Source organism: Gnatocerus cornutus, unplaced genomic scaffold (assembly GCF_029298725.1).
Source record: "Gnatocerus cornutus isolate USDA-ARS CGAHR unplaced genomic scaffold, icGnaCorn1.1 ctg00000033.1, whole genome shotgun sequence".
Lineage (NCBI taxonomy): Eukaryota > Metazoa > Arthropoda > Insecta > Coleoptera > Tenebrionidae > Gnatocerus > Gnatocerus cornutus.
This window is the reverse complement of record NW_028275382.1, coordinates 756,326-784,107: the sequence shown is the minus strand read 5'-3', so window position 1 is coordinate 784,107 and position 27,782 is coordinate 756,326. Positions and strand designations below refer to the sequence as shown.

Here is a 27,782-nt window from a genome sequence, read left to right as displayed (position 1 = left end):
ACGAAATCATCAAATGTCTTAAAGCAATCCGCTTATTTCGATGCAAAACGACGATTTCTCGCTGTTTTTTGAAATTTTCTGGCTTAAATATGGAAAGAACAGCTTAAAATCTACAAAACCATCAATTTTATTCAAGATTCAACGGCTGAATTGCAAGAAAACAGCAGAAATTTGCACAGAATCATCAAATTTCTTAGATACATCTGCTTATTTCGATGCAAATCGACGATTTTTTGCTGATTTTTGCCGTTTACTAGCTCAAATTCGCAAAGAAGAGCTCAAAATTAACAAAACTATCAATTTTCATCAAGATTCAACAGCTGAATTGCAAGAAAACAGCAAAAATCTAGACGAAATTATCAAATTTCTTAGATAAATCCGCTTATTTTGATGCAAATCGACGATTTTTCGCTGATTTTTGTTATTTACTGACTTGAATTCGCAAAGAAGAGCTCGAAATCTAGAAAGCCATCAATTTTTATCAAGATTCAATTGCTGAATTACAAGAAAACAGCAGAAATCTGCACGAAATCATCAAATTTCTTGGAGCAATCCGCTTACTTCGATGCAAAACGACAGTTTCTCGCTGATTTTCGCCGTTTTCTGGCTTGAATTCACAAAGAAGAGCTTAAAATCTACAAAACTATCAATTTTTATCAAGATTCAACAGCTGATTTAGAAGAAAACAACAGAAATCTGCACGAAATCATCAAATTTCTTAGATAAATCCGCTTATTTCAATGCAAAATGACGATTTCTCGCTGATTTTCCCAAATTACAGGCTTGAATTCGCAAAGAAAAGCTCGAAATTAACAAAACTATCAATTATCATCAAGATTCAACAGCTAAATTGCAAGAAAACAGCAGAAATCCGGACGAAATCATCAAATTTATTAGATAAATCCGCTTATTTTGATGCAAATCGACGATTTCTCGCTGATTTTTGCCATTTACTGGCTTGAATTCGCAAAGAAGAGCTCGAAATCTAGAAAGCCATCAATTTTTTTCAAGATTCAGTTGCTGAATTGCAAGAAAACAGTAGAAATCTGCACGAAATCATCAAATTTCTTGAAGTAATCCGCTTACTTCGATGCAAAACGACAATTTCACAATTTCTCGCTGATTTTCGCCGTTTTCTGGCTAGAATTTGCAAAGATGAGCACGAAATCTTCAAAACCATCAATTTTTATCAAGATTCAACCGCATGATTTGCAAGAAAACAGCAAGAATCTGCACGAAATCATCAAATTTCTTAGATAAATCCGCTTATTTCGATGCAGAACGACAATTTATTGCTGATTTTTGCGGTTTTCTGGTTTAAGTTCGCAAAGAAGAGCTCAAAAACCTACAAAACCATCAATTTTTATGAAGATCCAATTGCTGAATTGCTAGAAAACAGCAGAATTCTGCACAAAATCATCACATTTCTTAGAGAAATCCGCTTATTTTGATCCTCAACGACAATTTCTCGCTGATTTTTGGCGTTAACAGGTTTGAAATCGCAAAGAAGAGCTCAAAATCTAGAAAGTCATGAATTTTTATCAAAATTCAATTGCTGAATTGCAAGAAAACAGCAGAAATCTGCACGAAATCATCAAATGTCTTAAAACAATCCGCTTATTTCGATGCAAAACGACGATTTCTCGCTGTTTTTTGAAATTTTCTGGCGTAAATATGGAAAGAACAGCTTAAAATCTACAAAACCATCAATTTTTATCAAGATTCAACGGGTGAATTGCAAGAAAACAGCAAAAATCTGCACGAAATCATCAAATTTCTTAGATAAATCCGCTTATTTTGATGCAGAACGACGATTTACTGCTGATTTTTGCGGTTTTCTGGTTTGAGTTTGCAAAGAAGAGCTCAAAAACCTACAAAACCATCAATTTTTATGAAGTTCCAATTGCTGAATTGCTAGAAAACAGCAGAATTCTGCACAAAATCATCACATTTCTTAGAGAAATCCGCTTATTTTGATCCTAAACGACAATTTCTCGCTGATTTTTGGCGTTAACAGGTTAGAAATCGCAAAGAAGAGCTTAAAATCTAGAAGGTCATGAATTCTTATCAAAATTCAATTGCTGAATTGCAAGAAAACAGCAGAAATCTGCACGAAATCATCAAATGTCTTAAAGCAATCCGCTTATTTCGATGCAAAACGACGATTTCTCGCTGTTTTTTGAAATTTTCTGGCTTAAATATGGAAAGAACAGCTTAAAATCTACAAAACCATCAATTTTATTCAAGATTCAACGGCTGAATTGCAATAAAACAGCAGAAATTTGCACAAAATCATCAAATTTCTTAGATACATCAGCTTATTTCGATGCAAATTGACGATTTTTTGCTGATTTTTGCCGTTTACTAGCTCAAATTCGCAAAGAAGAGCTCAAAATTAACAAAACTATCAATTTTCATCAAGATTCAACAGCAGAATTGCAAGAAAACAGCAAAAATCTAGACGAAATTATCAAATTTCTTAGATAAATCCGCTTATTTTGATGCAAATCGACGATTTTTCGCTGATTTTTGTTATTTACTGACTTGAATTCGCAAAGAAGAGCTCGAAATCTAGAAAGCCATCAATTTTTATCAAGATTCAATTGCTGAATTACAAGAAAACAGCAGAAATCTGCACGAAATCATCAAATTTCTTGGAGCAATCCGCTTACTTCGATGCAAAACGACAGTTTCTCGCTGATTTTCGCCGTTTTCTGGCTTGAATTTACAAAGAAGAGCTTAAAATCTACAAAACTATCAATTTTTATCAAGATTCAACAGCTGATTTAGAAGAAAACAACAGAAATCTGCACGAAATCATCAAATTTCTTAGATAAATCCGCTTATATCGATGCAAAACGACGATTTCTCGCTGATTTTCTCACTTTTCTGGCTTGCAATCTAAAAAACCATTAATTTGTTTCAAAATTCAACGGCTGCATTGCAAGAAAACAGCAGAAATCTGCACGAAATCATCAAATTTTTTAGATAAATTCGCTTATTTCGATGTAAAACGACTATTTATTGCTGATTTTCGCCGTTTTCTGGCTTGAATTCGTAAAGAAGAGTTCAGGATCTACAAAACCATCAATTTTTATCAAGATTCAATTGCTGAATTGCAAGAAAACAGCAGAAATCTGCACGAAATCATCAAATTTCTTAGAGCAATCCGCTTATTTCGATGCAAAACGACGATTTTTCGCTGATTTTCACCGTTTTCTGGCTTAAATTCGCAAAGAAGATCTCAAGATCTACAAAACCGTCAATTTTTATTAAGATTCAATGGCTGAGTTGCAAGAAAACAGCTGAAATCTGCACGAAATCATCAAATTTCTTAAAGCAATTTGCTTATTTCGATGCTAAACGACGATTTCTCGCTGATTTTTGCCGTTTTCTGGCTTGAATTCGCAAAGAAGAGCTTAAAATCTAGAGAACCAACAATTTTGATCAAGATTCAACAGTTGAATTGCAAGATAACAGCAGTAATCTGCAAGAAATCATCAAGTTTTTTTGAGAAATCCGCGTATTTCGATGCAAAACGACGATTTTTCGCAGATCTTCGTCCTTTTTTTGGCTCGAATCTGCAAAGAAGAGCTCGAAATCTGCAAAACCATCATTTTTTATCAAAATTCAACGGCTGAATTGCAAGAAAACCGCAGAAATCTGCACGAAATCATGAAATTTCTTCTCCGACCGACATAGACAACACTTATCCGCATATGCGACTTAAAATTACTAGAAACCACGATAATGTCATCCAGATAAACGAAAACTCGCGGTGCCAAGTCAAAACCCAAAACGTGGTCTATTAATCTTTGCGAAGTGGTTAAGGTATTATGAAGATCAAATGGCATTCTCCGAAACTGAAAGAGTCTGCCTCCGGGGACAGCGAAGGTAGTTTTGGACGACTTGTTTCCTCCACGGGGATGAGCCAGTAGGCCGATTTGATGTCGATCAAAGAGAGAAAGATAGCGTCGCCGAGACGATGAAAAATTGTGCTCATCCGTTGCAATGGTTAATAGTCTCGCTGAACCTATAGCTATTGTTCTTCTTCTTTTGCGTTGGCTGATACTTACTACACACCCGCTCCTCACTTCTGACATCTGGAACTAATCCAACGTTTCTCCAAAAATCTATCCCCAAAATCAGGACATGTGGGAGAGACGGTATCGCTAAAACTTCCAAAACATGTACACGATCCTTTACCCTAAACGATATGTGGAAGACACCATTAACCTGACATCTATCCCGATTAGCCATCACGCACGACGATACCTTGATAGTGTGACTCCACGGACTTGTATTCGCTGAGTGACCAGTCTCGCCTCGTGCTCTATCAGAAGGATACTGGTAGCCCACTGTTTGCGGTGCGCGAAGGTCCAACCAATGACATGCGATTGGTACCGCGGGAAATCGGGTTGATTCCGGGGTTCGCCCCGTCCGGTCAATTGAGGTCGGACTCGCGGGGGCAGTGGTTTAATACCTTATTCGCTTTAGAGGGAGAGTTCGTAAGACCCCAAGTGGGGGCGGGGCTCGCCGGGTGAGCAGCGGGCTTGGATTGGCAACTGCTCGGGCACCCAACTGCTAACAAGGGTAGAGTCTAGATAGAACTGCGTTTACTAGAGCGTTCAAAGCAGTCTGACCTGTAGAGACAATTCTGGTAACATGGGACATAAACATGTGCGTTGATCCGGCCTATCCGATTGATCATGTTCCTTTACGGAAAGGTGGCATTAAGGCCTCACGGCTAGATAGCCACCAGAAATAAGAGACCCCCCTGGTCTCACGACATCACATGGCTCCTGAATCCAATAAACCTAACACCTGATGACGTAAAACAACAACACTCAAATACGGGCGTTTGTCTCCAACCGCACCGTCCAAAATAAAATCCTGCCGAGCTTTCAGCGATGTCGCTAATTTAGCCCTTTCACCTCAGGACAGACCTGGTGACCGGAATTCTTGAAACTATCAAGCCGCTCTACCGCTAATTTTGTGAGACGCTTCCCGGCATCGATGATCTGCTTCCGTTACAACCCGGACAGTTCCTAGCTCCTTCGTGCTGACATCGGGACAAACGTCGTCTTCGAGGTCCTCGGCGTTTCCTGACGAAGTGATTGTGACAACGCAGATCAAAAAATTCTGGCACCGACAATCCCGATTGCTCCCCTAAAAATTTAACACCTCATTTGTGTACAGGCATTACGCGTTGCTCCACTGTACCTCCCAAGGTACAGGTTGAGTTTAGCTGAGAACCTTATCGATTCCCGTAACGGCGCTTAGATTGGCGTTACCGAACCAGAAATGGGTTTTGTCCAGAGTGTGTCTAGAGTGACACCTGGAATAAAAAAGTAGCCTTAGATGCCAATTGTTCCGCAGAAGCACCTGCCAATGATGGACGACTCACCCTGTGGATAAGGTGCAACAATCGAGTATAAATGCGTTGGGGCCTATTATTACGCGCCGACCCCTGGTATACGTTGATCGCCTTTCGCAATTCCTTGTACTTAGCTTCCCTTCTCGTCACCTCTATCTCATATTTGGAAACATACTGCGCGTCGGTGAGCTGAGAAGTACCGTCCGATTCTGATACGAGTAGTGGCGTTAATTCCCCTCGTATTGTGTCAATCGACTTTCTGCTGGGGTCTATTCCCCAAATCGGCAACTCAAACTTCAATTTATACCATGCATTCATCACAACAGCCATAGTAAACAAATGAATGATAGCAACAAAAAAATAACCTTGCTGACTTTACTTTATCCACGTTGGGCGCCAAATTTATAACCTTCATTTGCTTTTGCTTCCCTTGACTTACCTCACGGTCTCGGTCACCACTACCCCAGTGAAGAAGAGGAGGTACTGTACAGGCGTCGAAGTCCTCGGCGATGACGTTCGGTTGTTCAATGTGCCCAAAACCTAAACGAAGATGAAAAAAAAGGCGACGAAAAAGGAATAGAAAAGAATGGAAAGAAGCGTGCATGAAAACAATAGTACATTAAGTGCTGTGTCCCTCAAGTTCGAGATGAAGGATGGCTTCAAATAGAGTGAGATGAGAGATGAGGTGCTTCCAAAAATCACGAAACCAAAAATTGTGGCGCAGAAATTACAACCGGCTTGCGCCGCAAGTCAGCCAAAAATATCCAAAAGCCGAAGTGATGGCTCACGTTATCAACGATTTCTGCGCCCACAATCACCAACGTATTACTTGTTAGAGTACCAGAACAAAGATGACTGCCGATCCGGTGCTCTATGAAAACCTCTATGAAAAGTGGAATATACAGGCTGTCCCAGAACTCATGCCTAGCCGAAAACCGGGGATATCGGGAAAAGGTGTGAATGTGCAAATTTCTGAAAAAAGTTCGAGCTCCAACAGAAACTGAGAAAAGACATGACAAAGTTGACCAATCACTAGGCCGCGAGGAGATGGTCTGGAGGATACACTCACCTGTTGCTAAGAAACCAGTTTTCTCCTTTAAATTTTGTATAAACAATCTGGTCCACTATAAATTTCACTGACATAAGAATGAAAGACTTCAATAAATATAACTCATATTGAACTTAATGTGCAGAAAGGGCTCAACGTACTTTAGGAATTGACTATAGGGTTGAAGACTACTGGTTGACGAGCGTTGAATGACAAAAAACACGACTGAGGACACAGTGAAAAGTCAAGTGGATTGTGAAACGACGTTTCCTTTGGTTTCCCTCGCTTGCTGGTTTCCTAGTTGGTGTTTGGTATTAACAAATATCCTAAAACGGCTCATGAGTACTCGGCGGCAGAATGACTCAAAATGCGTCTTATTTTTGAAGAGTGCGATCGAAATTTGACGTTAGCAGCAAGAACGTACCGAGGACGTTTTCCAGGTCGTTATCATTATCCGGACAACAAAACCATTCTTAGTGTTATTTCTCGGGCTGGACAGACTGATCAGTTATTAACAGATCGGCGCAAAGTTGATGGAGCCCCAAGACAGGCCAGAACTGTTGAAAATGAAGAAGCCGTTTTGGAAGCGGTTGATAAACACTCCATGCAAAGTATCCAAACTGTGGCACGGCAGTTAGAAATCGGAAGATCTTCTGTACAAAAAATTCTCGCGTAAGATCACCGACACCCTTACCACTATACCAGGGTTCAAATTTACTTCCTAAGAATTATCCGGTCAGAGAAAGTTTTTTGCGAATGGCTTATTATCGAAAGCCGCTAGACTTCTCCCTCTGAGGTCACTTCAAAAGTGTTATTTATGTGGTGCCGCTAAATACTGAAGCGGAGCTCAGACAACGCATTCAGGAAACTGGATGGCATCACGTATCACATGATTCAAAATGTATGTCAAAATTTGGTCAGAAGAGCTCATCTGTGTGTCCAAAATAATGGTGGTTTGTTCAAGCATTTGATTTAACTATTACACCATGTGTCTTGTTCTGTTTCTTGTTGTAATAAAAGGGTTCTTTTAGACCCGCCATTGTGTGGTTTTCATCTGTCAAATTGACATTAGATGTCAGTTATAATAAAGTAGTGGACCACATCAATTTTCCTTTTTAGGATTTAATTATGAAACCTAGCAACATTAATATTATTTGTGCTTGAGCGTCTGGGATTGGGAATTTTCGTTAAACAATTTCTCAATTTTAATGCACATCAGGAGGCTCACGCTAGGCGTGAGTTCTGGGACACTCTTATATCGTGCGGAATGAGAATGTGCGGGTAGCTTTTGCTACCCTTATATTCTAATCGAAAGGTCTGAGAGAGAACAGAGGGTCCTTGTTGGTTCACAGACTATAACGTTACCGTCACGTAAATAGTCCCCGTCATTGTTATTTACATTTGGGCTAGAATGGCACTATCCTGGAGTTTTTCCAAACCACATAAATAGAGATCTCAAATTGACTATTGCCATAATAGGTTTATTTATTTCGGTTTTGAACCTACAGGTCGCAAGACGCGATACAGAATAGTAGTTTGTTAGCACCTTCGGAAATGCTGCCCTTGTCCACAATGTCAGTGCCCATGTGTCTTCGGCATTCGTCGTTATTTTCGCTCTTTTTCTCTTTGCTATAATGGAATTTATTAGTCGTCTTGGAAATATGTAATATTGATTTCTTGTTCTTTTACCCTTTCTTCTAGCATCCCTAAAAGCGCAATATTGTCAGTCTCTATATTATTTCGTTTGTTTACATTTACCTAACCTAGAACTGTCATCTGTCGTCGTAGTAATTTATTCATCTCTAGTATTAAATGCCCTAGGTTAATTGATATCTTTACAATTGGCGCGCTAATAGTTTAATTCCTTTTCAACTTCCTCACCTTTCGCCCCTCACTTTTTCCTCTTCACACGCAGGACAGTATTGCTGTTGACGTGCTAATCGTCAGAGGTGTCTTCGTTAAGTGTCTACTAACTCTTTCTTAAATCTTGATTTATTGTTGAAAATCAAGACCATAGGCCTTATGTTGTGCCGGATCTAAGGGAAAAAGACACTCTAATTCCAAATCTTTCGATAGTGATTTGGAATCAGCGACCTCGAGTCGGATCTGTGCGAGGCACTCTAACACATGTGAAGCCGCTCAACACCCACAGGAATTTAAACTTCTTAAAATCTCCACCTGTGTGACCCATTTGGTAATTGCTTTTCTCTTTGTAGGCTTTTTCTTCTTCTTCGCTTTTTTTTTGCTCTCGTAATCATCGTTCTACTTCGTTACCCCTTTTGACCCGTTTTCTGCGACATCGCCCCGCCGCCTTGAGTACGTAGACTTCGAGACCTTTCCGACTTGGATAACCTCTAGATTTTGCATCTGCTTGGATCCGTCCCTTGAGGAACACTAGAGTGATACCCCGTCCATCGGAGAGCCGTCGCAGGAACAGGAGTCACGGTTTGAAATACTATTTTAACGTTATAATATAAATCTCATCGTCGGTGCGCCGAAAATTCTGTATTTAGTCGTCATATTTTGATTTAAATTTAAGTCGTTTTGTATTGCGCAACTTCACTTTCATTCATTTCTTGCTTTTGAAAATTCACTCAACTTTATATTTCGACATTAATTTACCTTTGTAATCGTAGTTTGAACAGACATTTTCCTTGTCATTACGATATCAACCATTGCGTTCTGAAACGAAACATGGGCCTATGCGTTTGCGTTAGTCGCTTTTAGTCGCTCTCCATTTGGTATTAAGGTCCTCACATCTTAGGACGCGTCTGTTCAGCTTTGAACATTTTACAATTTTGTAAACTCGTCATTTGTAATTTTCGTTGATTTATTGTGTTGAGGAATCGCCCCCCTGATTTTGTCAATAAATCACACGTTACTTAATTTACCTTAGATTTTCTTTTTTTTCTTTTTTTTTACTTCGGGAAATTGACCAGCAGTTTGCCAGCTCGTTGTCGAACTTCAACAACGACTATCGGCTGACCCCCTTAAGGGAAGAGAAACCGGGATACTCGAAAGTTCGTGACGCTCAAAAAAATTGTCTCTCTCTATTATTGGGAACCCCGACCGTCTCCACGGGGCTAGTTTGGCCGAGTTATCCCGGCAAAGGGGCTCAAGCATGTCGTGAGCGTTACAAGACGCAGTCTCACGTCTCAAAGACAATACTTCAAAAATCGTAAGCAACTGCTGTGACATTTTCCGGATTACTTGGCTCTCATGCATTCTCAAAATTTTTCTGTTTAATTCATGGTTTAAACAGTCCTTTTTTCTCAATATTTCAAAACTTCACCTAGTGGAAATTGACTACTTCGCAAAAGAAGCCAATTCCCAGCAGGCGGGTTTTGTTTTTCGCGACGCGAACGCGGAAAAAAAACAAGGTCTGCGAGTTTCTATGCAAAGCTGGGGAGAGACTTCTGTGGGAGGCGGTGCTCAGAGAAGCTGAGGACTGACTTTTACAGTGTCTTAGCGTGCATTAAAACTAACATGCAAGAAAATTGCCCAGGGCGCAAGACGAAAAAAAACGCCCTCACCAAATTAGGGGGCTCGTCGGAAGGTGCGCTGGTGTGGATTCTTCTCTCATCACCTTCTAAGCAGCGCCATTTTGGGCCGTTTGCATCTGGAGGGACCTTCTTCATCGTAGTCGATGGCGAGTCGGACGAGTAAGTTGGGGTGATCTTTAGCTTTTCTGAAGGACCGGGTCGCAATGTCGTACAGAAATTCCCCCATGAGGGGGAGATCTGCTTTTCGGTGGAGTTGGGCATTAAAGGCCTGTCGGAGAAATCGGTTTTGGAGAACCTCGAGCCGAAGCATGTTGGTGCACGAGGGAGCGTGCGCCCAGGCGACCGATGCGTAGGTGATGGTCGGACAAATGATTGTTTGAAACAGCAGGGGTTTGTTGTTAGTTGACATCTTGCTGCGTCTGCAGATGAGCAATTGAAGCATTCCTATGGTCATCTTTCCTTTGTCTACGGAGTAGTCGAGGTGATGGCGGAAGTTGAGCTTTCGGTCGATGATGACGCCCTGGTACTTCACCCTGTCTGTCTAGGGGATAACGATGTCGAACATCTCAATTTCACCCTTTGGCTAAACTCTACGTCGTGTCACTAAAAGCGCTGTGCTCTTTTCGGGATTGACGTCGATCAGCCAGAGCTTGCATCAATCTTCGAGGCGGCTGACGGCTTCCTGAAGGTATCAGATTGACAGCAGTGGTTGCTTGGAGCGGGCGAGAATCGCTGTGTCATCTGGGTAGACGGCCAACAATTTTCTTAGGGTGTACACCGCGTACAGGAGGGGGAAGAGGGCGGAGCCTTGAGGGACTCCAGCCTCGATGTCGTGGAGTTCTAAAAGATAATTACCGATGCGTGCTCGAAATTTTCTGTTCTGGAGGAAGGAGTGAACCAGCTGCACCGTCGCCAGCGGAACGCCGTTGGTGTAAAGCTTGTAGACAATTCCATCGTGCCAGACGGTGTCGAAAGCCTTGGAGACGTCGAGAAAGGCTGCACTTGCTCGATCCCGGTGGCGGCGTATTCTACGACTCTTAGCAGCTGGTGGAGGTGGTCGGAGCTGAAGTCGGAAGCCAAATTGTTCATCTAGTAGGATGTGGAAATCCTTGACAATCTTCGCCGGTCGTGAGTGGATGACTTTTTCCGTGACCTTGCCAACTGCTGACAGCAAGCTGATTGGTCGATAGTTTTGCGGAAATTTATGGTCTTTGCCCGGTTTCGGAATAAAAATGATCTGGAAATCACGAAATTTAAATGCGGCATTGCAAATGTTCACTAGAGATACAACCATGTTATCTGGCAGATGTTTCAAGATCCTATTGGTGATGTTGTCAGGACCTGATGCTTTTCTGGTCGAAGTCCCCGGATGGGGAAGCGGATTTCTTTGGGACAAGTGGGTGGGATGAGAATTTCGGGATCTTTATCGATGATTTCCTGAACGTGGCTTTCCACGTGGTCAAGATGGTCGTCGCGGCATTCTCCAGGTTGATTCTGCATTGCAGTTCCAAGCTGTCTGCAAACGCCGCCGCTTTTTCCTCGTCGGTGAAGACGATTCCATTTTTTCCGTGGATGGGAGGAAACGGTTTCTTGCTGCTGCGAAGTGCCCTAGTCATCCTCCAGATCGAGTTGTCTTTCGTGGTCCTGAAGGGCGATCCTGATTTCTCGTTGGAGACGGTTTGCGATCGTCCTTGAGGAATCGTACGCCGCTTGGTTGGCGACCGGGAGGAAGTCGTGGTGGATTGGGCAATAGCGTCTTGAGTCCGTCTCTCGAATTCTTTGACTGCTGCCTCATTTGACCTTGGTGTACGATTTCTGGAAATTCTCTAAACTTATCCTCCGCGTGGGCGATGAAATCCATCCAGTTCACTGTTGACGTGGTGACGACTTGTGGTGGCCAGAAGGTCGGCTTCGGTCGGCTGTTGACATCGTGACGGTCGTCGCTCCCAGATGTTGAAGATCAGGGACGTTTGCAGCGTTGAGCTTGATGGCGCTTCTCACGTAGATGGCGGTGCCACCTCCACATCCATTCGGCCTATCGGTTCGATGATGTATGAAACCAGGAATTTTTGGGTCTCGGGTCGCCTCTTGAAACCTCGTCTCGCACTGAAGTACGATGTCACTTCAAGTCGGTCTATAAAGTCCTCAAGCTCGTTGCAAGCTTGTCGGAGTCCGTTGGCGTTCCACAATCTGTAAGAAAGAAGCCCATTTAACAAAAGAGCGATTCAAACGCTGCCAGTTTCCTGGCAAGGTCCTTCGTGTTCTTTGCTTGGGTGATGGCCTCCAAAAGTTGGGAACGCTGTCTCTTTCAAATTATTCGATTGATTTTTGATTGACTGACGATGATCGACTAATGCTTAAAAATTACAAAAAAAAAAACAAAAAAAAAGTTAAACTGAATTAAGTCATCTTTAAGTACCACAATGGCAACACGATCAAGCTGTGGTTTTCAACTAACATTTCAACTCGGATTCCTGCTTACCTTATTAAATTAATTTTCATCAAATTTAAGTTACATCAATGGTGGTAAGGTGGTACCAAACGAAACAGTTTACCGCAAACCAGTAAGAAAAGCTACATCCTGCAGCAATGGAGCTTTTGAAGCATTTGACGCGAATTAATTACTAATTATTAAATTAGTAATTGCACTACGCTGATGCAATTCTTGCTTTGATTCGTACTTCCCGTTTCTATGCTGTTTTCCTACTTGTTCAAATGCAAGCACTACTAAAACTACTGGAATTAACAAATAATCAATTTAATTAATTAATCGCTAATCCGAAAGAAAAGAAGATCATGCAACGCTCTACATGCAAGTAGTTCTTCTACGACTTTAATTGCTTTACATGTTCAGAAAGATTTTTTTCTGTCTCGATTAAACACAGAAAATTTTTCACAAACTTTTACGTTTATTAAAAAAAATACAATAAACAAACAAAGAAATACTTAAAGTAACAAACTCGGCCAAGTGATAACACAGAAAATTTTTCACAAACTCTTACGTTTATTAAAAAAAATACAATAAACAAACAAAGAAATACTTAAAGTAACTAATACTCGGCCAAGTGATAAATTCTATAACGGCGGTGAAAAGCGATGGCGCGATTTACAGAGGGCGGTTCCCAACGCCCAATAATTTTCCGAAACTAAGAACGAAAGTAATCCCTAAAAGGATAGCAAATGGCAAAATCTGACCAGTTAACCTCCGCGGCAAACTATTTAGCCCACTTTTCTTAGCTGCTGGTTCTTCTCAGTCTACGTGAAATAACCAACTTCAAATTTGGTAGAACCAGTGGGGGGGTTAAGATAATTGTGCAACACTTGCACCATGGTGTAAAACAATTTACCGGTTATCTATAACTGGTCTAGCCCATAAAGGATGGCGCTATACTGACCAAATTAACCAAAAATTAATAAATTGTCACGATACAGCGTAGCGGTCAAATTAAACCGTGACAACTCTCCCCTTTTGTACACGAAATTTCTCAAAACCAATCTATAAGTGACGTACTAAAAACACTAAAAACACTAAAAACAAGGAGGGAACAACAAAGAACACAGAGCCTGTAACACTTCAACTCTAATAGGATTCAAACCCTAAGCCCATAGACAAGGTGACAAAGAAGGGAAGAGAATAGAAAAAAGAAAAGAAGAAAAAGAAATGAATGATCTTTTAGAGTAATTCTACCTCAAGCACTGCCTACTGATAAGCTATTCTCCACCCCGGACCAACAGGGGTCAAAAGACAAAAAAAAGCAGTAACATTAAGTGTCTAATGGTTAGGACTGAACATGTTATCTTGCCAAACCCAATCACCTTCCGCAAAATTACACGGACGTCACCTCAGGTTGTAGCCATATTCATTTCGAACGCGCGCTTTACCAAGCTTGTCCCGAATTTGGCGATAGAGATTTTGAAACTTCTGATGCCGTTCGTTGACTTCTTGAGAGGGAGGTAAACGTTTTTGTGGTCGTTCCGAAAACCCGGAGCTAAAACGATTGTGCTCTAAACCGAAATTTAGGAAGTATGGGCTGTAACCAGTGATCTCGTATTTGAAGGTGCGAATCGCGCATGTTAAGGAAGGTAAGTACAAATCGAATTTCCGGTAATCTTCCTTAACATACGCGGCCAACATAGTTTTAATTATCCGACTGACGTGCTCCGTGGGGTCCGCTCGAGGATAGTATAAAGGGGTTAAATGCAGTTGCACCTCGTACTTTGCGCAGGTCTGGCAAAGCAGGTTGCTTTTTATCTAGATCTAGGGACACGCGCGCCGGGGCACCGTAGGTCAAAAACATTTCATCCTCGACTTTTCTCAAAAGGGCGTTGGCTGTAGCTGTTCGTAACGAAAAAGTGAGAACAAATTTAGAGAAGCTGTCCGTTATGACCAGAATATGAGAGTGACGAGTAGTTCGGGGGAGAGGACCTATCAGGTCCAAGCTAATTTCTTCCTATGGAACCTAAGGAATTCTTTTGTTTCCCATCAAAACTGCAGAAGCCCTGTAACGGTACGAATTTGGGTAAGGGATTTTTAGCGTCATTGTAAGTTTAGGGTGGTTAAGCTCTGTTGGCGGGGCTGGAGAATGCGCCGACGCTAAACTCTGGCGGGAGTAGAAGTCTCCCAAAGTAACACTACTGTTAGAGGTCCAGCATCATCCAGGAATCCTCCAGCGCTGAAACAATGCGTTTAGTTTTGGCTTAGTTGGAGAAGTTGTTTGTTGGAGCCAAGCAACCACCACATTCCTCTTTTACCCGCTCCAGGGGTGGCTGCTTGGACACCAGTCACCTCAGTTTTAGTGTCTATGTTTTGGTAGTGTTGTTTCACCTTACGGTGGAATGTTGTAACACGGAATAGTGATTCGACTCAAATGGTTTTTGGATGTTTATTGAATTCTCGGTACAACGAATTACTCTTTCGAGTTTAGAATTTTGAATGCTTAAAAACTAATTTGTGATGTCTCACCCTACCCTGCCACTATCAGTTGGTACAGAGGGGGTGGATTTATGAATTGGTGGTGGCCTAAACATACTGCCCCCCTTGAAGCTACTTACTTAGTACTTCAATAATCGTATTTACATATATCATATTTACAAGATTATTATGCCTAACTAACAATTAAAAAATAACTAATTCAATTATAACAACGAATAAACATATGTACATACAAACTTAAATGACTAAGAAAAGCAAGGCAATAAAAGGAAGAAAAAAAAAATAATAATAATAAAATGCGAATTGTCTTTCACGCGGAAACTGAAGTCCGCACTACACCAGTCACTACTCTTGGTCCTGAATGGGTAGGAGACACAACCTTTTCAATGACCTCTTCATGACGCCTTGGTTGGTACGAACGCTGACCACCCGACAATGACCGTCGTTGCCTGGATGTACCTCTGCGATACGGCCCATCTTCCAACACAATGGAGGTGAATTGTCGACAAGTAGCACCAATGCCCCTACGAGGTTCTCGGGGACCTCGTCTTGCTTCCACTTGGTTCGCTGTTGGAGACTGCTTAGGTATTCGCGGGACCACCGATTCCAATAATACTGTCGAAGACGTTCTACCAGCTGCCATCTGGACAATCGGTTGATCCGTACTTCTTGGAGGTCGGGCTCTGGAAGTGCTGTTAATGGCTCTCCAATCAGGACATGGGAAGGGGTTAAGGCTTGCAAATCATTTAGATCGGGACTTAGAGGTAGCAATGGTCGGGAGTTTAAACACGCTTCAATTCTAACCAACAGTGTTTGAAACTCGATTAATGTTAAATGGGCGTTACCCATTACTGTTTTCAGATGTCTTTTCATTGATTTGATATTGGCTTCCCATAGAGCACCCATATGTGGGGATCTTGCTGGAATGAAATGCTATTTCGTATTTAAAATAGCCAATTTGCACGTAATATCCGGTTCTGACTGCCTTAACGTATTAAAGAATTCAGCTAATTCGTTTTTAGCCCCGACAAAATTCGAACCATTGTCACTATATAAATCACGTGGTTGTCCACGTCTGCTTGCAAATCTTTTAAGTGCGCCAAGAAACTCCTCCGTTGTTAGATTCGTAGCACACTCAATGTGAATCGCCTTTGTCGAGAAACAAATGAACAACGCGACATAGATCTTGATTAATCGTCTTCCACGACCAACAGATTCTCGAATCATGAAAGGGCCCGCGTAATCTACTCCTGACAAAAAACGGACGAGTAGGTGTAACTCGTTCAGCCGGGAGATTGCCCATTTTGATTTTTGGTGTTTTAGGATGAATGTAAAAACATGGTAAACAGCGGTGTAATACTTGACGAATCGCACTGCGAGCTGAAACTATCCAGAAACGTTGACGTAAAGCTGCCAGAGTGGCCTGAGAGCCTGCGTGGAGTTGTCGTATATGCTCGTGCTTGATAATTAAATTGGTGACAAAATGATTATTTGGTATTAAGATGGGATGCTTTACGTCGAAATTTAAGTTTGAGTTTTTGAGTCGGCCACCAACACGAATAACCTTCGAATTGTCCATGTATGGATCTAACGATAGAATTTTCGATTCTTTCGGTACTGGCTTATTCGCGCTTAAATGTGTCCAAACCGTGGGAAATCCATCTCTTTGAACAATGCGAATTATGACCTCAAGAGATTCATTGCGTTCATCGTTGCTTATGCTTTCGGTCTTGATTTTGGTTTTAGTTTTGCAGTTTTTTATGAAACGTAGTATCCAGGCTGTGACTTTTTGAAGCCGCTCAAGACTTGAATATTTTGTCAACAGCGTGGCAGACAGAGTGCCTACATTACAAAGCACTACTGGGTTTTTTGTTTCCGGAATATTATCTGGGTTCGGGTTAAATTGCGACTTTGGCCAGGTTTCTTCGGGACCTAGAAGAAACTCCGGACCATTGAACCAAAGCTTGTTTTTTAATAGGTCCAACGGCGAACTACCACGACTGATGATATCAGCGGGATTCGCTTCCGATCGTACGTGGTACCAATTTTCGGGCGCTGTTAAAGTATTAATTTCGGAAACGCGATTCGCCACAAAAACCTTCAACGTATTTACAGGAGTTTTTAACCAGCTCAACACGATCGTTGAGTCGGTCCAATAAAGTTCTCGCGTGATTTTTTGTGGGACATTATGTTTTACCCTTGTCATCAAATTGGCCAACAAAAGCGCGCCGCATAATTCCAACCGTGGGATTGTGACTGTTTTGAGCGGCGCGACACGTGATTTTGCGCATATTAGTCTTAGTTCGTATTCATTGTCGCTTATTGGAACCCTCAAATACACGGCTGCCCCATATCCCTGCTTGGACGCATCTGAGAATCCGTCCATTTCCACGAGTTCAGATTAATATGACATAATTTTGCGTGGAATGCTTATGTTTTCCAACTGTTTAAACTCATTTATTAACGAAGTCCACGCGGTGTGAATTGATAATGGTACTGACTCGTCCCAACCCAGTTTCAAAGACCAAAGTTGCTGTAATAGAATTTTCGCTCGCATTATGATGGGACCGATTAGACCTAATGGGTCAAAGATTTGTGCTGTTACGGACAATATTACGCGTTTTGTGACCTTTTTTGGTATGCCACTGTAATTAAAATCGTAATTAAATGTGTCATTTTTCGAGTCCCAAGAGAGGCCCAAAATCTTTGTAGTTTCGATTTTGGTCAAATCAACAATCTGAGACGACACGTCAGAAGTTTCGGGTAAAACCGCGGAACTGTTAGAATTGAATTTTCTTAATTCGAATTTTCTCTGTTCGAGAATGTTTACTACCTGCTTTCGAATTGTGATTAATTCGTTTACAGAATCAGCTCCAACTAATAAATCGTTCATGTAGAAATTGTTTAGAACAACTTGACTCGCGATGGGAAATTCGTGCGCGTTTGTACCCGCGAGTTCCTTCAAACACCGCGTCGCTATGAAGCTGGCAGGTTTTGTGCCATACGTAAGAGTTGTTAATTTAAATGTTTTTAATTGTTCATTGGGATTGTCACGCCATACTATCAATTGGTAGTAAGCATCTTTATTATCGACAAGAATTTGCTTGTACATCTTCGCAATGTCGGCATTTAGAACGAATTGATGACTTCTGATTTCTACTATAATCGAGAACAAATCGCGTTGAATTACTGGGCCACGCAATAGATGGTCGTTGAGACTTGTACCATCAGAAGTTTTCGCGGATGCATCAAAAACAACCCTGAGCTTTGTGGTTGTACTGGATTCCTTACGTACCGCGTGATGTGGGAGAAATACACAAGTTGTGCCGGGATTTTGGATAAGTTCCATATGACCTAGAGCGAGGTACTCCGAAATGAATTTAGAATAATCTAGCTTGAGTTGCGGTTCTCTTGCAAATTTAGTTTCAAGGTGGTTAAACCGTTTAATTGCAAGGCCTTTGGATTCCCCGATTTTTAGCGGGTTACGTTTAATCGGCAGCTTTACTACAAAACGCCCCGAAATGTCACGTTTCGTATTTTCCCTGAAATGGGTCTCACAATCCATTTCTTCTGCCGACAAAGGTTTATGACAGGTAGTACCAGATGCTTCAAGTTCAAAGAATTTTACTACTGTGTTTTCTAGGGACTTGTTAGTTATTGCCAGATTACAAACCGATTTCGGCATGATTTGTTTATGATGGGGTCCGGCGGCAACAAATCCAAAGTGCGTTTTCTGTAGAATTAGACCCCCAGGTAGTGCAATTTGACCAACGCATAATAAAGACCAAAACAAGCCGCTACCAATTAACAGATCTACTGCAGCTGGTTTATGGAAATCCGGATCGGCCAAAAATACATTCTTTGGAATTTCCAGGGGTCCAATTGTGTTAATGGTAAAGTTTCCGTGATTTGATTTAAAACAATACATTTGATATTGTCTGCTTGATACGGGTTGTATCGTGACTTTAGGGATATCGCTACCGTTTCATTAGAATTAGTGGTGGTGCTACTGATTCCCTTGATTTCGAAACTTTCTTTCTTACGTTCTAGACCCAATTTTGCGCACATGTGAGCCGTTATGTAATTGGACATGGATCCCGCGTCTAGGAAAGCTCGACAGCGTTTGAATTTGTTATTCGCGGACTTGATTAAAATAACAGCAGTGGCTAATAAAGTGGAATTATGAACTAAATTACCATTTATCGCATAATTATTGATTGTTTTTGATGTACTTGGCGTTTCATTGTCTACGTGAAGTAATGAGTGGTGACGTTGACCACAAGTTTTGCATCCGTTTGCAATGCGACAGTTGGTCACCGAATGATTTTTCCTCAAACAATTTACGCAAAGTTTTAATTTGGACACCTTTTCGAGGCGGCTTGATACAGTAAGGTGAACGAATTCTGGGCAGACAAAAACATTGTGTTCTGGAGACTTACAATATATACAAGATTGCGATTAAACATTAGGTTTAGTAATAAGTGTCGGGTTCGATGAAGTTCGTTTTATGAATTTCGCGTTAACTGTGTTGGGTATATTATTGATTTGATTAGATGTTTGGGTTACTTGGAGCGCTTCTAAAACCGTGGCTCTTTTTTCTAAAAAGGAAATTAGGTCTTCGTATTTGGGAACTTCCGTGCTCAGTGACGTTTCCCAATCCCTTTTCGTGTTAAAATCTAATTTCTCGATTATGATGGGAACTAATATCGCATCCCATGACTCAATTGGAATTTTCAGCGATTTAAGTGCCGTTATGTTTGTTACAATTACGTCTAGCAATTTGCGTAGAGAGACACCGGATGCTTTCGAAATATGCTGTGCATTTATTATCGTTTTCATGTGGTCGTTTACGATTAAACGCATGTTTTTGAATCTTTTTATCAGAATATCCCATGCCTCTGTGTAGTTTTTGTTTGAAATGGCCAAGGATTGAATAGCGCGTAAAGCTTCACCGCGTAATGCGTTTTTTAAATATTGAAGTTTCCTTCTGCCATCAAGTCCTTTGTGATCACCGATCAACGAATTAAAACAATTTTCAAAACTAGTCCACTCCTTGTAATCTCCTGAAAACGGGACTAAGTTTAAGGTGATCCGGTTTCGTCGTACACGTTGGTGGAATTGAAGCTTGTTTAACTTAGGAATAACGGCAAACAGGAATAATTAAGAATGGATTTGAGAGCCACTAACCTTTTGCTCCACGAAGCTGATTGGGATCCTCTGGTGGACGACGACGTTGGACGACTTGAATATTGAGTATCTGGGAATCCGGCTCGAAGGACCAATGTTTCACCTCACGGTGGAATGTTGTAACACGGAATAGTGATTCGACTCAAATGGTTTTTGGATGTTTATTGAATTCTCGGTACAACGACTTACTCTCCCGAGTTTAGAATTTTGTATGCTTAAAAACTAATTTGTGATGTCTCACCCTACCCTGCCACCATCAGTTGGTACAGAGGGGGTGGATTTATAAATTGGTAGTGGCCTAAACAAGTGTTCTGTTGGTTTCGTTTAGTGTTTATTTCCGGTTATCCCTTAGTGGTGTCGTGTTTTCGCGTTGTAAACAAACCCTATAACTTCACTTTTGACTACTGTCATCTGAGTCAACTAGTTCTTTTGGCTATAAAAGGTTGGTAGTACCGTCCGTCGTGACGTACTTCCCCTTTTTCATAGAGGTTTTCGGAGGGCGCGAAATGAGTACCGGATCGGCAGTCATCTTGGTTTTGGTACTCTAACAAGTGAGACGGTGGTGATTGTGGGTGCAGAAATCGGTGGTTATGTGAGCCATCCTCGTGGTTTTTGGTATTTGGTATACGGAGGCTCACTTGCGGCACAAGCCGGTTGTGATTTCTGGGGCCCAATTTTGGGTTTTGTGATAAGTTATTTTATTTTGGTTTCCTCGTGTCGTACTACCTTCGGGTTTGGGTAGTTCCCTGGACTCGTGGTCACGCTTCAAACTCGTGGCGCTCACCCTTCCAGCTAATCGTACCCCCCCTTCTTCACTGGGGTAGTCGTGGCCGGGACCGCGAGGAAAGTTCGGGGAAGGTAAGGCTCGAGGAGCAAAGTGGGTTACAGCCCTTTGCAAAAGTTTACACGCCCCGCAAATTTCACACTTATTAACGTAAACCACAATATCCGCTTTCATTGTACGCCAGTATCAGAAATTCTTGAGTCGCGCGTAGGTTATAAAAATGCCACCGTGACCCGACGTCGGGTGGTCATGAGCAAAACGAAGCTCTTCGCGTCTTCCGGCTTTCGAAATCACTAAACGCCAGTCGCTTTCATGAAATGGAAATAACTTGCAAAATACCCGTTTGAATAGTTTGCCACCCTCCGCCCTCCAATTGAGAAATTTTACAGGATTCTCGAGACAGTTACCCAACATTTTCGCGTACCAGGGGTCGTCAGTGGGCTGTTCGAGCATCGCGGAAAAAGAAGGAGTCGACCGCATTTTCGCAAATTTTGGTCGATAATAGGTCTCGCAACTGGGATTTTAACTCCACGCTTAGCGAAGTTTTGTCTTGTATGCCTTGCATGCTCGCAACTTTGGTCTGGGAATCAAAATGCAAAACACCTTTACTTAAATCTGGCCTTATCGCCATTTTCTTCCAGAAATCTATTCCCAGAATATTCGGGCACAGTTTCGGGCACACAAGGTACTACTAGCGCGTCAACGAGACAGGTGACACTCTCAAGAGTAAAGGGATGGTCAAAATAACTTCGATTGTAGTGGCATTACTATCGGCAACGGCTATGTGTGTAAATTTTTACTGCCGTCAGTTTAGCAAACCCATACGTTGAAAGAGCTCCCAAACTTTTTTGCCTATCACCGTATGCGTAGCCTCGGAATCTAAACTTATTGCTACGGATGCGTGTCTGCGAATCTTATTACAAGAGCTAAAGAAATATTACTGGAATTACGAAGAAAATATTACTTTTCGTTTACCACAGATTCTAACTTGCGTTTTGAAAGTAAATTTGAGAAAAAAAAATTCCAATCGCATTAGATTTTAAACAAGAGCAGTTTTAAGTTAACCAATTTAGAACGTTTTATTTATTGTTAGTTACTTGGTCACATGGTTTTGATGCTCGTGATTCGTGCATTTTAAATTGTGGTGTTTCTGATTGGTAAACTTTAAACTGTTCAGATGTAAAATTGAATGAGTGTAGAAATTTTGTTTAAATTCACTATCAGAATTACAAACAGAAATCGATAGTTAACGGGTTTTTTGTCAGGTCTGGGACACCATATACTATAGGGTGATTTTAAAATAGAAACTGAAAAAAAATCCATTACCGCTTTTTGCAAATGAAGGAAGTTGGCAGGTTTCGTTCTTTAAATTGCTGTCTCAGTTTTAAGAAAAAATATAAGAAATTGACTCCAATTTTCATGATTACTAAGGTTATTATATTCATACGTACATCATTAACGAATAAAATGTTCTGCATTGTTGGTAAGATTATTTTGTGCATATCAGTGGCGAATTTTGGAATTTTTACCTTTATCTTGAAATTAATAAAAATTACCGAAAACGTCTTCTACGTATTTCTGTAAACCCGTGATTGTTTCCGCTACTATTTCAAAATTATCCTTTAGTTAATACTCTTATAATGTAGATAAGTATCGAGTGATCCTAAAAATATTTATTCTAAGCAAGCCATGCTTTTTGAACGTTCACGGATCATTAGTGTGCACGGCCCATAAATGATACATGTTTTGTCAGTAATCCTAACCTCACAAAATCAAACGAAGTAAAGGTGTTGTTTATTAAAGATTAAAGAACAAGAACAATCCGTAGTAATTTTATAAATTATAATAAATGTTGGAAGTGGCTAACTCCTTCCTGAATACATAATTTAGCTCTTCTTTTAATTCCGTCAACTACGTTTTGTAGAACTTGAGGCGTGTTATTTATTTCCTCACATTTTGTTGTTATCCGTTTTACAAGCTCTTCTAAGTTATTGACAGCAGTTTTAAATATCGAATTCCTAAGAGGGGGCTATAGAAAGAACTCAAGAGGCGTTAGATCACAAGATCTCGGAGGCCAGGTAAAAAACGGTGTGTTTTGGCTAATTATTCTATTGTCGTAAAATTCTTGTAGGAAGGCAATGGTATTTCAAACCGTATGAGCTCGTACACCATCTTGCTGAAAGAATCCAAAGTGCACACTTTATCATCATGCAGTTGATTAATAAAATTCTGAAAAATATTTTGTTGATATCTTCCAGCAGTTAAAGTTCCGTTGAAAAAAATAGGGACTATTAGACGGCGTCGCTTAAACCGACAAATTCACCGATTTTCTGTGGATGAAGTGGCGCTTCTCTAAAAAGGTGTGGCTTCTCAGAACTTCACATTCTCATATTCTGAGAATTAAGATAGCCCGACACGTGAAACCACGCTTCATCAGTAAAAAATGTTGTATCCAACAAGTCATCATTCACTGTCTCTAAAAAACCATCAAGATAAATGTTCTCTTTGCCCATAATCCGTGGGCCAAAGTTCCTGAACAGAAGTCAGACGATAAGGATATAAATGCAAATTACTTTTTAGAATCCGTTGGCAAAAAGAATAGGAAAGATCAGTTTGTTGTGAAAGCCTCCATAAAGAGATTGTAAGTGTATTTTCAACAATTTGATGGACATTTTCTATTTTTTATTTTTTTTTTATATTTTTTCTCTCTACACTTCCAGTCACTCGGAACACATCTACGCAATGCATTAAAGCATCATAAAATTGTTTATAATCTACTGGGCCGTTAGGAAAGTTTTCTCGATAATCAACAAAACAGTCGTTAATGGAGTAATGCCACAGACCATCAATTTTTCGACCAGTCCGAAAATACGCTTCCAACATCTACGTTTTTTGATTAGTATTGAATGTTATTTTAGAGATAAACTCCAAAGTTGAAAATAAATGTGATGTTGACGTTGCGTTTACCAAAACGTTGGACGTTTAATGACAAAACAGTTGAACATCGTTTTTAAGTTACGACGAGACATTTTGTTCCTGTGGCAACTGCGAATGGAAATATTAAGAATCACTCGAGATACAAAAAAAAAAGTTCCAACTCCAACAGAAACTGAGAAAAGACATGACAAAGTTGACCAATCACAAGGCCGCGTGGAGATGGTCTGGAGGATACACTCGCCTGTTGCTAAGAAACCAGTTTAAGTTTGCTCCTTTGAATTTTGTATAAACAGTCTGGTCCACTATAAATTTGATTGACGTTAGAATGACAGGCTTCAATAAATCTAATTCATATTGAACTTAGTGTGCAGAAACGGCTCAGCGTACTTTAGGAATTGACTAGAGTATTGAAGACTACTGGTTGACGAGTGTTGAATGACAAGAGACACGACGGGAGGACAACTGACAGTGGAAAGTCAAGTGGAGTGTGAAACGGCGTTTCTTTTGGTTTCCCTCGCTTGCTGGTTTCCTAATTGGTGTTTGGTGGTAACAAATATCTTAAAACGGCGCAGGAGTACTCGGCGGCAGCATGCCTCGAAATTCGACGTTTTGGAAGCGGTTGATGAAAACTCCACGCAAAATATCTGAACTGTGGCACGCCAGCTTATCATCGAAAGCTGCTAGACTTCTTCCTCTGAGTTCACTTCAAAAGTGTTATTTATGAGGTGCCGCTAAATACTGAAGCGGAGCTCAGACAACACATTCAGGAAACTGTGGATGGCATCACAAATGACATGATTCAAAATGCATGTCAAAGTTTGCTTAGAAGAGCTCATCTGTGGGTCCAAAATAATGGTGGTTTGTTCAAGCATTTGATTTAACTTATACACCATGTGTCTTGTTCTGTTTCTTGTTGTAATAAAAGGGTTCTTTTTAGAACCGCCATTGTGTGGTTTTTATTTGTCAAATCGACATTAGATGTCATTTATAAAAATGTAGTGGACCAAATCAATTTAACCTGTTTAGGATTTAATTATGAAACCTAGCAACATTAATACTATTTGTGCTTGAGCGTCTGGGATTAGTCATTTTCGTTAAGCAATTTCTCAATTTTAATACACATCAGTACAAAACAAATTGCATTTTTGGCGTTCTGATTGCTGTCGGGATCCACCCTTTTTCGGCTAGGCGTGAGTTCTGGGACACCCTTTATGCCCTTATGGCTTTGACTTTTTAAATCGTTTACACTTTACCGCAAAACCCCCATAAACGTAATAACCCTTCAAGTGGTTGAGTCTTATGTGCCTTGAAATAAACCGTAATATATATTTTTACCCAGCTGGTCAGTCTTACAAATCGAAACAATGAAATTCCTCAAAGTAACAGGTGTATAAATAAAAATCTGGTCAAGAGCGTAATGCCACCAGCTTTTGTTTTTTTCCGTATGTCGGTTCCAAACTCAACGGCTGTCAACACGTTGTCACACATTATAAGTTATTTCTCCATAATCTTTCAAAAAAACATTTTGTGCTAGCTTTCAACCATAATGGCTTTTTGTTTACTAGAAAACACCATTTTTGAACAATAATAAACACGTTCAACAAATGACGGTTGTCAAAACTGATTTAGGAGAAGACATACAGAAAAAAACAAAAGCTGGTGGCATTACATTCTTGACCAGATTTTTATTTAGACACTCGTTAGCTAGCGTTAATCATTCTGATAGGGCTGTTATTTGAAACTTTAGGTACAATTACAATTATTCTTAATCATACAAATACTGAAATAAATCTTAAAATGATTATTTTTGAATAAATCATTATCGACCTTAATTTATGTAAAGCGATGAATGATTATAAATTATCATTAATTTTTGAAACTATCTGATTTTAGACGTCTATTTATTGATTGTTATACTTAATAGAGCTGACCGATAATAATAATCAAGACACTACATCCAAAACACGTCTAGGATTACCGGGAGTTTCTGTTTTTTTCGGTATCTTTGATCTTTTACCCCCATAAACTGCAGAGAAAAGGCTAATGAGGAGATGAGATTTTCTTGGACGGTGGATGACAATGGATGGTATAATCTGATTATCTCAGGTATATAAACTTAAAAAGACGCCAAGTTTTTGGAACTTTCCGGTTTCTTTTATTATGTCGGTTTAAAATTAAAGTAAAAGGGCAAATGTAGGGGTTAGAGTTCACTTTAGTGCTTACAGTTTTAAAAATAATCAGTTTCTAGTAAAATTTAGCTTCGTCAACGTGTCTTCCTCTTTTTTTTGTATTTTCTTTAGTTCCTGAGTTCCGAGTTTGAATTTCAAACAGTCTTTTGAAGACTAACAATAGCAGATCCTTTCATATAAAATTAGAAAATATGTTGTGAGTAAACAAAAGTACATAATAAAGTTTATAATATTGACAGTATCGCCGAGAAAAATAATCACCGGGTAATAAGACTGCCTCCGTATCACTGCAACTTTAATTCGATAGAACTGATTTGGTCACAATTAAAACATTTCGGCTGGAAGAAGAATGTTGGGCCTAAATTTGCATCATCCACATTGGCTTTAATTTGCGGAGGAATTGCAACCATACCTGCCACGAAATGGTCAAACTTTATTTTGTTATTTTGCAAAAACTTTCTGTTTGTGATTTTATTCTTAATATCACATTTATTTCTAAAACTGTTTTTATTTCTACCTATTCCTTTTGTGGGCAATTGATTAAATGAAACAGAATAATTGGCTATCTTGTTATAGTTTACGTGAGATAATAAGATCATTCCACAAGTTCACCATGTCATCAATCGAGTTATAAGATAATTATTATAATTCTATTTGTAAGTTTCATATAATTGCACTTTAGGTTGTATTTTAAAGAATTTCATTGTTTCGATTTGTAAGACTGACCAGCTGGGTTTTTATTACGGTTTATTTCAAGGCAGATGAGACCCAACCACTTGAGCGTTATTATGTTTATGGGGGTTTGCGGTAAAGTGGCTGTAAACAATTTAAAAAGTCAAAGCCATAACCGCACTAGACCGTTTGGTAAACTGTACGCGTGCTCTCCTCGCCCGAATCCTGTTCCTTGCTCTCGCTACTATTCTGGCGGTATGTGAAGCATCTCCCATCACAGTTGACAGATTAGATTGGAACAGTTCTTCTCGTGTCGCTTAGCGCCGTCCAGAACCGCGAACAAACCGGCCACCTTCCCGATCTACTCTACCCTCGACTTTAACTCATCTGGATTAGCATGGTCCACTGATGCAACTTGAAGTCTCCCAAGTACTTACAAGTACCCACTTGGGTACACCGCGAATACAATCGACTATACCGCGACTGGCTGAACCGGGGACCCTGATACATACTGACTTCCCTAAACAATTCGACATATCGCTTTTAGATTTGGGGTTGCTGGGTGCCGTATTCAAATTTAAAACCTTCCCCGACTATTGGAGTTCCTCCCGCTTCGCGTTCCCTACAAATCAACGGACCTAGCGCCGTTTTTAACTCGTCCGTGGTTTTCCCGCCTGCCTCGATTCCACGCAACCGAGCCTTGAGTTCGTCCTTTTTAAGGTGTTTCAAATGCATCGCCTGCGCCATCACACTCCGCAACAAGACAATACAATAACCAAGCTTTTACGTACACTGTCCGACTCAACCAAAACAAAGAAACGCCAATTAATCTAAAAAAGCAACTATACCGAACAAAAGAATTTAACGACCTTGTAGCGTGGACCCTACGTTGGACGCCAAATTTGTAACGCTCTTTTCCTCGAAGCAAAGTCTTTAATGCCTCTTACTCCCTGAGCCAGGTTGCGATCTCGGCCACGACTACCCCAATGGAGAAGAGAGAGGTTCTAACGAGATGGTATGAGAGCCCCACGGGTTTGTACAAGACCGCGGACTCAAGGAGACTACTCAAACCCGAACGTAGTTCGAAGGCACAAATAAACGACAAAAGAAAAAAGATCAAAAAAAAAATATATATTAACTAAAATTAAATGA

At 40.5% G+C, this 27,782-nt stretch overlaps 1 protein-coding gene and 1 pseudogene across 1 annotated transcript in view; one reads left to right on the top strand and one right to left on the bottom strand.

The window, feature by feature from the left end:
• The window catches only part of LOC148166008 (CLIP domain-containing serine protease B4-like), a 612,376-nt gene that overhangs the window by 168,489 nt on the left and 416,105 nt on the right, over nt 1–27,782 (top strand). The gene's annotated exons all lie outside the window — the stretch shown is intronic.
• Nucleotides 22,673–23,715, bottom strand: LOC148166013 (uncharacterized; annotated as a pseudogene).